Source organism: Halichoerus grypus, chromosome 2 (assembly GCF_964656455.1).
Source record: "Halichoerus grypus chromosome 2, mHalGry1.hap1.1, whole genome shotgun sequence".
Classification (NCBI taxonomy): Eukaryota; Metazoa; Chordata; class Mammalia; order Carnivora; family Phocidae; genus Halichoerus; species Halichoerus grypus.
In genome coordinates, this window is record NC_135713.1 from 67,897,961 (window position 1) to 67,909,907 (window position 11,947).

At 37.8% G+C, this 11,947-nt stretch overlaps 1 long non-coding RNA gene across 1 annotated transcript in view; it reads left to right on the forward strand.

The window, feature by feature from the left end:
• Nucleotides 1–8,785, forward strand: part of LOC118555131 (uncharacterized) — a 224,562-nt gene extending 215,777 nt beyond the window's left edge. Inside the window, exon 4 of the long non-coding RNA XR_013445653.1 lies at nt 8,623–8,785. This is a non-coding gene — a long non-coding RNA (uncharacterized LOC118555131). The remainder of the gene's footprint in view (nt 1–8,622) is intronic.
• Nucleotides 8,786–11,947: the final 3,162 nt, after the last annotated feature.

Genomic DNA, 11,947 nt, shown 5'->3' on the forward strand with positions numbered 1-11,947 from the left:
TTATTCTGCCTACCACGGGGTCCATCATGTATTCTTTGTTTACAAGCAATAGAAATTATCTCTAACTTAAGCAGGTAGGGAATTTATTAGGTGGATAAAGGTTTAGCTAATAGAATTACAGAGAAGCTGAATAAGTTTGTGTTGGAAAAGATGTGAAATAGCAGCTTTAGATATCTAGAAAGTAGGAGATAATAGATAATCTTTAATAGACACTATTATCTTAATGAATCAGCTCCAACTATGTCTTATTCTTATGCTGCTCGAGATTCAAATTCCAAGGAAAGATAGAATCTGACTGGTTTACCTTGAGTAGTGTGTCCATTCCTTAGCCAGGGTTGGGATGAACATCTTGATTGAGGAACCCACCAAGATTGTATACAATGAGAGGAGGTTCTTCCCCAATAAAAAAATCTAGATATTATCAGAAGAAGGAGAAATAAATATTAGGCACACAAAACAGGAGATGCCCACTGTAGCAGGGAAAGGTAATAATTGCAGTGTCAGCTATGTTATTATAAAATCATGAAAAATTGTATGTTTTATGAAAAAATTTAGTTTGGAAGCTCCTGGGTCACGTTCGGTCAGTTGGGCATCCCACTCTTGATTTTGGCTCAGGTGATGATCTCAGGGATTGGGCCCTGAGTCGGGCTCCACACTCATCGGGGAGTCTGCTTGAGATTCTCTCCCCCTATCAAATAAATAAATAGAAAAAGTTTAGTTTATCTAGCATAGAACATGAAATTGCACTCACAAAATAACAACAGGAAAGTAGGCTCAGCTGTGTAGCACTGCCCCTGAGTGCACAAGTGAAAGATTTTACCTAGTGTCACAGGGAATATATAGCTATGGAATGTTTTAGGATTGAGGAATAATATGATTGAAACTAGTTAAGGAGGCTCAGGTTAATGGCTTTGGGAGCAAATGGAATAGGGAGTCAGATTCAGAGATACAGTTACGCCATTAACACTAAAGAACAAATCCTACCTAGTCATTTTTACTCTCTCTTGCATTAGAGGCTGAATTTCTAGTGAAAGACCACTCTGATTTCCTAGAAATCAATTTTTTTTTTCAGATCTTTGGAGAAGGATGCGAGATTCAAGATTTTCTGTGATGATACATCTAAAAACCCCTACACACAGATTCAGCATAATCTCCTGTAATAGCAACCAAAAAAGCAAGCATACACAACACCTTCTTTATCATTCTCTCCTCACTTTTGTCTATCAGATCCCATAATTATTTAGCTCATTATTCTACCTATCCAGTAACCATCTTCCCCAGTTATTTCGTAAAAGAATTACACATTCATCCTAACTACATCTTTAGCTAGAATATGTTCCACATAAAATTAAAAATTATTTTCAAGGAAAGTAATGAAGTCACACATTTGAAGGTTGACGGTTAGGCTTTAAAAAGAGAAATTAGGGGCGCCTGGGTGGCTCAGATGGTTAAGCGTCTGCCTTCGGCTCAGGTCATGATCCCAGGGTCCTGGGATCGAGCCCTGCATCAGGCTCCCTGCTTGGCGGGGGGCCTGCTTCTCCCTCTCCCTCTGCTGTTCCCCCTACTTGTGCTGTCGTGCTCTCTCTGTCAAATAAATAAATAAAATCTTTAAAAAAAACTATTAAAAAGAGAAATTAGTAAAGTAAGTTGTTTGAAGGTCAAAAATGTTTGCAACTTACATACATGATGAAGAGAAAAAGAATTCCTGGTCAGAACTACTCAGGAATCCTAGAAGCAATGTGAAACTCATGCTGTGAATTTGAAAAGATATGTAAAGTATTAACAAGTACTATCAATGTACCATCATCATTGCCTAGAAATATTTTCCTCTTGCTTCTGAAACATCATCCATTTTTATCTGGATTATAACAGCTCCTCTTCTATCTCCCTTGTTTTTCTAGCCAGTGGAATCGATGAGTCATTTCACCATCTGGGCTAGAGGAAAGGGAGATGTATGGCTGCATAAAGCTGAATATTATCTGCGTAATGAAGGCCCTGCAGTCCAAAATATCTCTCTTTCTCAGTGTCCTCATCCACACTTAGTCTCTCTCCAAAACAAAATTAGGGGGTATTCTACAAGAGCAATTTCTGGATACTTACTCCCAGCTCTAAGTCAACATTTCCAAACTCTTGGTAATAGAAAGTCTATGCAACATTGACTTTTCCAAGGTTTGGTAATGGCTGAAAAGGTTGGATTAAATTAATTTAGCAAAATATATAGCACCATATTTTTTTGAACTGCCATTCGAAATTCTAAATAACACCACTCCCCCAAAGCAAGGTCAGCACTTGAAGAGGAAAATGCCAGTCTTTGCTTAGACGTAGAGGGTTGCTCAAATGCTGCATATTTTCAATTCATCCTGTGTGTGTGTGTATGTGTGTGTGTGTGTGTGTGTGTGTGTACTCTGCTAAATAGCAGGGTATAGTGGTGAACAAAGTAGACGTTTATCTTGTCTTCATGGAGTTTATAGATGAGTGGGATCAAACATATAGACTATATAAAATATATATGTATATATATCAAGGAATCCAAGACTTCTATTTAAAACATAATGGGGGCACCTGGGTGGCTCAGTCGGTTAAGCCTCCCACTCTCGGTTTTGGCTTGGGTCATGATCTCATAGTTGTGAGATGGAGTCCCAAGTCAGGGTCTGTGCTCAGTGTGTGCAGATTTTTTCTCCCCGCTCTCTCTCCCTCCCCCTCTGCTCCTACCCCCTTGCACTCTCTCCCCCTCTGAAATGAATACATAAAATCTTTCTAAAAATTAAAACATTACATGTCAATTATCAAATTTTGCTTCTGTAAGATTACTTTCTTTCCATAAAGAGTTAATGCAGGCCATATGGTTCATAGCTTTACACTGTTGTATTTTGTATGTATAGCCTTATGCTCTGTTTTCAATTTTTTAAAATATGGATAAGAATTTTGTAGAAGAAACAAACCTGCTAATAAAATAATAGCCTGAACACTGACAAGCATTGCTGAGGAAATGTGATAGAGGTTATGGTAAATCTGTTGATCAAGATATATGAGGTACAGTTGATGAAACTGGTAATGTTCAGTAATAAAAACAGATGATATAAGTGCATATAGAGTTTCAGAAATTTAGAGCTGAAAGGGATCTTATTAAGATAACTTAATCCAAATATTTCATTTTGTAAAAAGAATGATATGTTAACCTCTTTTAGGTTAAGGAACTAGTCAGTGGTAGAATCAGAATTACAACTGTTTTTCCTCCAATATTATTCCAAATTTCCTTGGCAGCTGATTTTCAATTTTGGTTTGAAATCAGCTGGTTACTGATTTAAGCACTAAATTATCTTCTTACACTTTACAATAACTCTTTAAGGTAGATGCTGTTATAATCCTCATTTTTCAGATGTAGAAAACAAGAATTAAAGAGGTCACTCAGCTACTAGGAAGCAAGGCCAGAATCAAATATTGGTCTGACCCCAGTAGTTAAAATAAAACTTCTAACTACTCTGCTCTGTTCTGAGTAACTAGAGTCATCAGATCTAGGTCTCATGGGTGGATGCTACAAGAAGGAAATTTTCATCTTATATAAGGAGGAAATTTCTAATATTCTACCTCTAAAAATTTAGAATTGAAATGAAACCTATTTCAGTGAGGTCCCCCCAATACTATAAATGTTGAAATGGATCTTAGGGAAGGACTTCCACGTCAGATAAGAAGCTGAACCAATTGGTGTCAACTCTTCCTTCTAAAGCTTCAGATTTTTTATCTTTTCACTAGTTGTGTGATAGTGTTGTAGATCTCAAAACCTATTTGTTCATTTTGCAACAACTAAACTTAGAAGAATATATTTTCTAAAGGTATCTAAACATTCACATTTCTAAAAGTTATACTGAATGTTGGTTCTGTACTCTGAAATGTCATTTCTTCTGAAGTATCTGTGTCAGTTCCCTTGGCTGACTCCAATCTCAACCTCTTTCCTGTTTGAGGAATTCCCTACTCTACAAATCTTTTTTTTTTTTTTTTTAATTTTATTTATTTGACAGAGAGACAGCGAAAGAGGGAGCACAAGCAGGGGGAATGGGAGAGGGAGAAGCAGGCTTCCCGCAGAGCAGGGAGCCCGATGCGGGGCTTGATCCCAGGACCCTGGGATCATGACCTGAGCCGAAAGCAGACACTTAACGACTGAGCCACCCAGGCGTCCCCCTACTATAAAAATCTTAAGGGGAGGCAGAGCTTCCCATTATAGTCACAGAAAATGCTAGATACTTGCTTTCCTACTCTCTACTGGCACATGACTTGGGCTCAGTAGTCAGGTGCCCTCTCCGGGGACTTTGACTGAGAGGCTAGTAGTTGTAAAGAAGGAGTCAGGGAAGAATTAGTCTGGCAACAACAGCCAATTCTGAGTGGCAGAAGTGCCACAAGCTCCATTCTGTGCTGGTGTAGGCTGTATCATCCAGTGCTCAGTGGGGTCATAGCAGTGTCCTCACCAGGCTGGTTATGTAGCAGGTCTCAGGCTATGATTCTGCATGCCCAGCCTCTATTTGTTCCCACCAGTTTCCCAAGCTTGCTTCTCTAGTCTTCTCTACACGTCTCTATAGCTACCCAATATTTTTTCCATAATTTTCATTTTTTCTTTAATTAACCAGTTTTGGTCAATTACAATCTTAACTGATATAGACTCCATCATAAGGAAATAGGATTCATCACTTCCTGTTTAACTGTATAGTTTCTTTCTTTTACAAGTGTGAGACTCATTGAAACTGAATCTCTACTGTTTTTAGTCCTCTGTGCCAGGCAATACTAAGGGCATACCCAGGGTTATGATCCAGAGAACGTCCTCTAGGCTGGAATAATCTATTGTGTCAAAGAGTATGTTCAAACCAGCATGTTATCTCCTCTTCCTCCTGAATCTACATGAAAGTAATATTAAAGAGATTTAAAAGTGTAAACCACAATTTATAAAGATAATGGGAGGAAGGGCATCAGCACATGTGAGATCTCAAAAATTTTTATAAAACAAAGATCAGATGGAGGAATTAACTGGAGCCAGGCAGAAAAAAAAGCTAAATACTCAAGAATACTTGGAAGAAGTTATTACAGCTGAGCTGGGAAATGAGCACACTTAAAGAACCTCAGAGATACTTGATATTTCAGAAAGCTAGGAATGAGTACTATGAAGAGCAGAAGATACAGAACTGAAGAAAGATCATTGAAAACTCTATGTAAGTGCTGAGCAATAGAAATATACTTTGAGCCACACTCATAATTTTAATATTATCGAAGCCAAATTAAAAAAATAAAAAGAAACCGTGAAATTAATGTTGATATGTTTTGATTAACCCAACATATCTAAAATATTATTTCAACATGTAATCAATGTAAAAAATCTAACAATTTTTGAGATATTTTCCTTTTTATTGAACTATATCTTTACAAGCTGATGTGTATTTTACACTTCTGTGCATCTTAATTCAGAAGAGCTTCAATGCAGGTGCTCAGTAGTCACGTGTATAATCCACAATGTAGTTCTATATGAAAGCTACAGAATGAAGAAAAATAAAATAGTCAAGTGTCTCTTCAAGACAAAAATTTAAATATGTTTTCATTCCCCTGAAGAAACTGGATGGGCCTGGATCAAAATTTTGGCATCTTAGTATTTATGATTCTCTCAGCAAAAGAGCTAGTGGCCCTTAAGGTGAGGTCTTCCCCTCAACAAGCCCCACTCCCTTTCACTGAACTTATAATTTACTTATTACTTTCAAATCAGAACACAAATCAAGGGTTATCATATATGTGAAGAAAGCTTGTGTTAAGAAAAGAATACTGATTTTAAAATACTGTAAATAACACTGAAGGAAACAGATACTTCAAAGAAAGGAAGGGAACTTTAAAAACAATAAAATAAACCTCTAATTAGAATCTTTAGGATCAGTAAGATGGCAGAATAGGAGTTTTCTATTATCACTCCCCCACAGAATGCTGATTTTTGACAACCGCACACAGATCAGAGTACCTTGGTGGGAGTCCAGGAGTCCAATGGAGACATTGGAGTAAAAAATCCAAGAATGTGATGTGTGTTCAAGAGGGTAAGAAGAACAGCTTCACTTTACCTGTGACATCCCTCCCCCAAGGTAGCACAGCTCAGGGCTGAGAGAGACCTGTTTAATCCACATTTTCTCCCATTGGGGAAAGTGAGACATAGTGAATGAGTACCTCTGAAAATGGAATATTATTTTGCATCAAAAAATATAGAAATCCTGCCATTTGTACAACATGGATGATCCTGGAGGACATTATTCTAAGTGAAATAAGCTAGATAAAGAAGGACAAATACTGCATGATCTCACTTGTATGTGGAAACTCAAAAAGTCAACTCATAGTAATAGAGAACAGGATGGTGGTTATTGGGGTGAAAGAATCAGGGTAAAAGTGTCATAAAGTACAAATTTTTAATTATATAAACAAGTTCTAGAGACCTAATGTACAGCATGGTGACTATAGTTGATAATAATTTATTATATACTTGAAATTTGCTGAGAGGGTATCAAAAAAAAGGAAGAAAGAAAAGGTAACTATGTGATGTGGTGTATATGTTAATAAGCTTGACTGTGGTAATCATTTTATAATGTGTATGTATAGCAAAATATCACATTGTATACCTTAAATATATATAATTTTATTTGTCGGTCATACTTCAATAAAACTGAGGAGGGGGAGAAACTTTGGAAAGATTCAAGAAAAGATGATTATATCCAAAAAAGTAAAAGCAGTATGGGGCCTAAGAAGGGAGAAAACTTAGAAATTAAAAATATGATAGCTGAAAAAATAATTCAATGGAAGGAATTAAGGATAAAGTTTAAGAACTCTAAGAAAGCTAGAGAAAAATAGTATGAAAGGGTGAGAGAAAAGAATTGGGAAGATATCTAAAAAGAGAAAAGAGAGGGGAGGAAATTAGTAATCTAATAATATAGAAAAATTTTCCAGGACTCAAAGATTTAGTTCTTTATACAGAAAAAATTTACTTAATGCCTAAACATATGAATCAGAATAGACCCACATTTAGAACAAATCGTTACAAAATTTTAGAACGAAAAAGATACAGAAAATGTGCTAAAAGCTTTCACAGAGAAAAAAGAGGTCACCTACTGTTATCATTCAAAATCAGTTTCAGAAAACTTAACACACTCTTGCAAGTTTAAGCAGCAAAAAAGATTTATTATATTCTACAAAATGGCTGGTAGAGCTGCTGAAATAGGCTCTAATTTGAGCATCCAAGAACGATCCCCCAAATCACACTGAAAAACTGGACCCCACCAAGAGAACTTCTGCCCTTGCCATCAGCCGAAAAACAGAGCATCAAGAGCTGTTCCGTGATTCAGGGAAACCATCACTGTAGTTCCCGCATCTGTAAGCCCAGGAGCAACAGGATCTAAGAAGTCAGGTTCTTAACTTTCCTGTTTCTCCAACGTGCAAAGCTATGTTGGAAGGTTGGAATGAAGGCTGAAGAAGCCAGTCTTTATTGTCCATCATAGTACAGCCCCACACTCTTTTCACGATTAAACTTTCACACAAAAACAGTTACCGTATAACTGTATTTAGTCTCTCTGGGGAAGGAGAGAACCAAAATCTGTATCAATCACCACACCCACTTCTCAGTCCTATGTTGATGCCCTGAAACCCAGTGGTTCTTAAATCCTAGCCCACGTGAGAATCACCCAGAGGGTTCACTAACTACAGTGCTGGGCCCCACTCCCAATATTTCTGACTCAGTAAGATTAGGATATCGCATGAAAATTTCCATTTAGTTCCCAGGGAATGCTGACTGATGCTGCTTGTGAGGTTTCTTTTTTTTTTTTTTTTTTTTAAAGATTTTATTTATTTGACAGAGAGAGACACAGCGAGAGAGGGAGCACAAGCAGGGGGAGTGGGAGAGGGAGAAGCAGGCTTCCCGCCGAGCAGGGAGCCCGATGTGGGGCTCAATCCCAGGACCCTGGGATCATGACCTGAGCCGAAGGCAGACGCTTAACGACTGAGCCACCCAGGCGCCCCGTGAGGTTTCAATAGTATGAGAACCACAGGTGTAACCCATAGAATAAATTATGTCACAGGCTGTAATTGGTTGAGTATAATTTCTTTTTTCAACTATCTATTTCATGTTCTTTTTTTCCCTCTCTTTTTTTTTAAATTTAAATTCAATTAATTGGGGCACCTGGATGGCTCAGTCATTAAGCGACTGCCTTTGGCTCAGGTCATGATCCTAAGGTCCTGGAATGGAACCCCGCCATCGGGCTCCCTGCTTCCCCCTCTGCCTGCCACTCCCTCTGCCTGTGCTCTCTCTCTCTCTATGTCAAATAAATAAATAAAATCTTTAAAATAAATAAATAAATAAATAAATTCATAATATAATGTATTATTTGTTTCAGGGGTACAGGTCTATGAGTCATCAGTCTTATATAATACCCAGCGCTCATTACAACACATACCCTCCCCAGTGTCCATCACCCAGTTACGCGGTCCCTCCACCCCCTTCCCCTCCAGCAACCTTCAGTTTGTCTCCTATGATTGAGGGTCTCTTATGGTTTGTCTCCCTCTCTGGTTTTGTCTTGTTTCATTTTCTTCCTCTTTTGTTCTCCTGCCTTCAACCAGGATGCAGCTGGTCAAAGTTCTTTATTTGGTGGAGTTTCGCAGCATAAACTTGGAACACATGATTGAAGATGGCTCCTCCTCTGCCAGCATGGGTCATTGAATCCCACTGTAAAGAAGGACCCCTCCCCCATCACCTCTCTCTATCTCACCACTAGGTGGACCTTATGTCTTCAGGAAATATACTTCCAGTGAGTGTTTTATAACAGTTTAGACTTTATCTGTTACATTATCTAGGGTTGCTTAATTAATACATGATTTTTTGTAACAAAATATTGTAAATATATGGCACTGACTTAGCAGTTGGTCAGTGAGTGGTGAAGCAACTGATTTCAGATGCTTGAAAGATGGAGATCCATGCTACTCAATGTCGAAGCATTTAGTTAAAAAACAGCTATTCCTGTGGTAATTTGGGAGGCAGATAAAGTGTCTTCAGTCTGTAACTCCAGGGGAAAAGTTTTGAAAACAGAATGTTAGAGGTGTATATTGTTGCTACTGACTGTTTAGCAAAGTATGAGATCAAAGAGATGAGCTCGGACAAGAAATGGGTGTATGCAAATAGAAATAAAATAGAGAAATTCCAGAAACTTTGGGGCTGCAAATGACTGGAAAAGTGGACTTCCACCAGACCCTAACCTGTAGATAAAAGACTAAGAAAAGTTTTGATCAACACAGGACAATAAAGACTAATCTTTAGGAAAAAAAATCCAGTTTAAGAGTATGGCTTTCTCACCCAAACCTGACAGTAGTCACCATTAAATTAAAAGAGAGGCATGGAGGTTAAGATGCAAAGAATTAACCCAGACTTGAGAATTAAATCTGGCACAGAACTTTGGGTATGGCTAATAAATCATAAAATTGCGTGGAAGAAAAATATCAGAACTTTTATTAAGATTTGGAAGGAATTCTACTGATAAAAAACTATAAGTCTAGACTAGAAAAGCATTTCCCTGTTCAAACTTTAAAACAACCATTTGGTGGACTTCTGGTTGCAACCACAATGAATTAACTTCCATCCGACTAACCTTCCCACTGAAAGCAATTGTAAAAACTGGGGAAACATGTAAAACAATTTTTTGAAGACATTGAAGAGTTACAAAGCAGGTAGGACTTGATAGCCTATGATTCTTGAGAGAAGTTAAACACAAGGTGAGCTTCACATTATTCTGGCTTTTTCCCTGAGAGTATACACCAAATTGTGGGTACCAAGGACTAGAGTTCAAGCAGAATGTGGTATTCTTAGTACATGGAGAAGACAGGAGGTCAGAGTACAAAGTTGCCAAAATGGCTGAACTATAGTGGAAAATCCCTAAGAGGAAGGAACTGCAAATAAGGAACCTCAAAACCTTCATATAAATTCCCTTTAAGTTGTTGGCTGATTCTTAAATGATGCAGGCAAAGAGCAAGAATCCAAGAAACCCAGCAGAAAACAGTGACTGAGATTATAAAGAATGAAGCAGAGGTTTCAGTAGCCATAGTTTGGGAGTCAAAAATAAGAATTTAAGTCCTGCGAAGAGATAGGGATCTTAGTAAATATCCCAGGTTTCCACTTGAGACCCCAACAAAGGCCACAGCCTAAGAGTCAGAACCACATCCTAGGCATAAGGTCTACATCCTAATAGTAAGGACAAAACCAGAGTAGTCTAACAGAGCCTAAAACCAAGCCTCCATAGGTTCAAGGTGACCTGCTGGTAGACCATGATCACTAATAACTAAACTATGTCCATGCTAGGCTAATAAAAAACCTCAGAAATCATTCACATTCTTTTCCTCCATGCTTCCTTTATTCTATCGGCTAGATGTTGGTACTCAAACTTTAAATGAAAGCTGTGTATTGAAGATGATAGAGCTCAGGTCCCTAAATGTAAAGCAGAGCTTCCCACCCATCCTACTGAATGGGCATTTAATAATAAGTAATCTTGTGTAGGTGCTATGGAGTCTTAAGGATTTTAGTTGTTTCAGTGGCTAGAGTATCTTAATATACCTAATATATATCTAATATAACCTCTCTATCCCCTCATTTAAATGTATGACATAGTTTTTATTATATCTGTTTTTTAGTTGAAGAAAATAAGGCTCAAGACAATTAAATGACCAACCTAAATAAAGGTCATTCAGTTCATAAATGACAAAGCTAAGATTAGATTTTCTATTTCTTCTTGAGTCAGTTTTTGTGGTTTGTGTCTTTCTAGACATTTGTCCATTTTTGTCAAGGTTTTCTAACTTGTTAGCCTACAAATGTTCTTAGTTTTCCCTTATAATTTTTTTTTTTTCAATTTCTGTAAGGCTAGTAGTAATGTCCCCTTTCATTCCTGGTTTTAGTAATTTGAGTATTCTCTCTTTTTTTCTTGTTCAATCTAGCTAAAGGTTTGTCAATTTTGTTGATCTTTTTGAAGAAACAACTTTTGATTTTGTTGAAAACCAGACATTTAAAAAAACATAATGTAGAAACTCTGGAAATCAGATTCTTCTTCCTCCCTGTGGTTTTTTTGTTCTTGCTGTTTGTTATAGTTACTTTTTATTTGTTCAGTGACTTTTCTGAACTACCTGCATGAGGTCTGTATTCTTTGTTGTGTGTGGCCATGAAAGATTCTGCTTGGTTAGCTTAGTGCTCAGCTTATGATTAGACAGATTTCTTTAAATGTCTGGAACCATTATGTCTTCCAGTGTTTATTGAAGGTCTGTGTGTGTTGGGCCACGGCATCAACACTAAGCCAGGCATTGCCGACTCTCTCTTAGCCTTCATTTCTGGCTTTTACAGAGCCTCAAGGTCAGCCTCTGGTGAATGCTTCTGGCCTCCTTGGGTTTTTCCTGATCTTATGTACAGTTTAACACACCCCTGGGTATGTGGGGGGGTTTCTAATATGTGTGGGTTTCTAGATTCCTGTGAATATGTTGGAGTTTTTCAAAGCTCCTACAGACATTCTCCAACTTTTCAAGCTTTTTGGTTAATCTATTGTTTGTCCCAACTGTTCCCACTGCCTAAAGTGACTGGAAAGTTAATCGATTCCCTCTCATTCATTTTTTTTGACAAATGCTTCTGGGGTAAAGGCTTTTTGCACTGGTTTGGCTCTGAATCAAATCAAGTAAAGACAGCCTTGCAAGTGAGATCTTCTAGGGAACCACCAGTTAGGTGAAATTATTCTCTTAGAGTTAGGTTTTGAAGGCACTCCAATCTCATTCGGCCTCATTAGATGGCTGCCAGGCTGCTGGTTTTCACCATGATTGTGGGCTACTGTTTTTCAAAGCAACAGCCAAGCTGGAGCTGAAGGGATTGGGTTAAAACAAGTCAAAACATCACAAAAGCTTGCTGTTCTTTCTGAGAGAT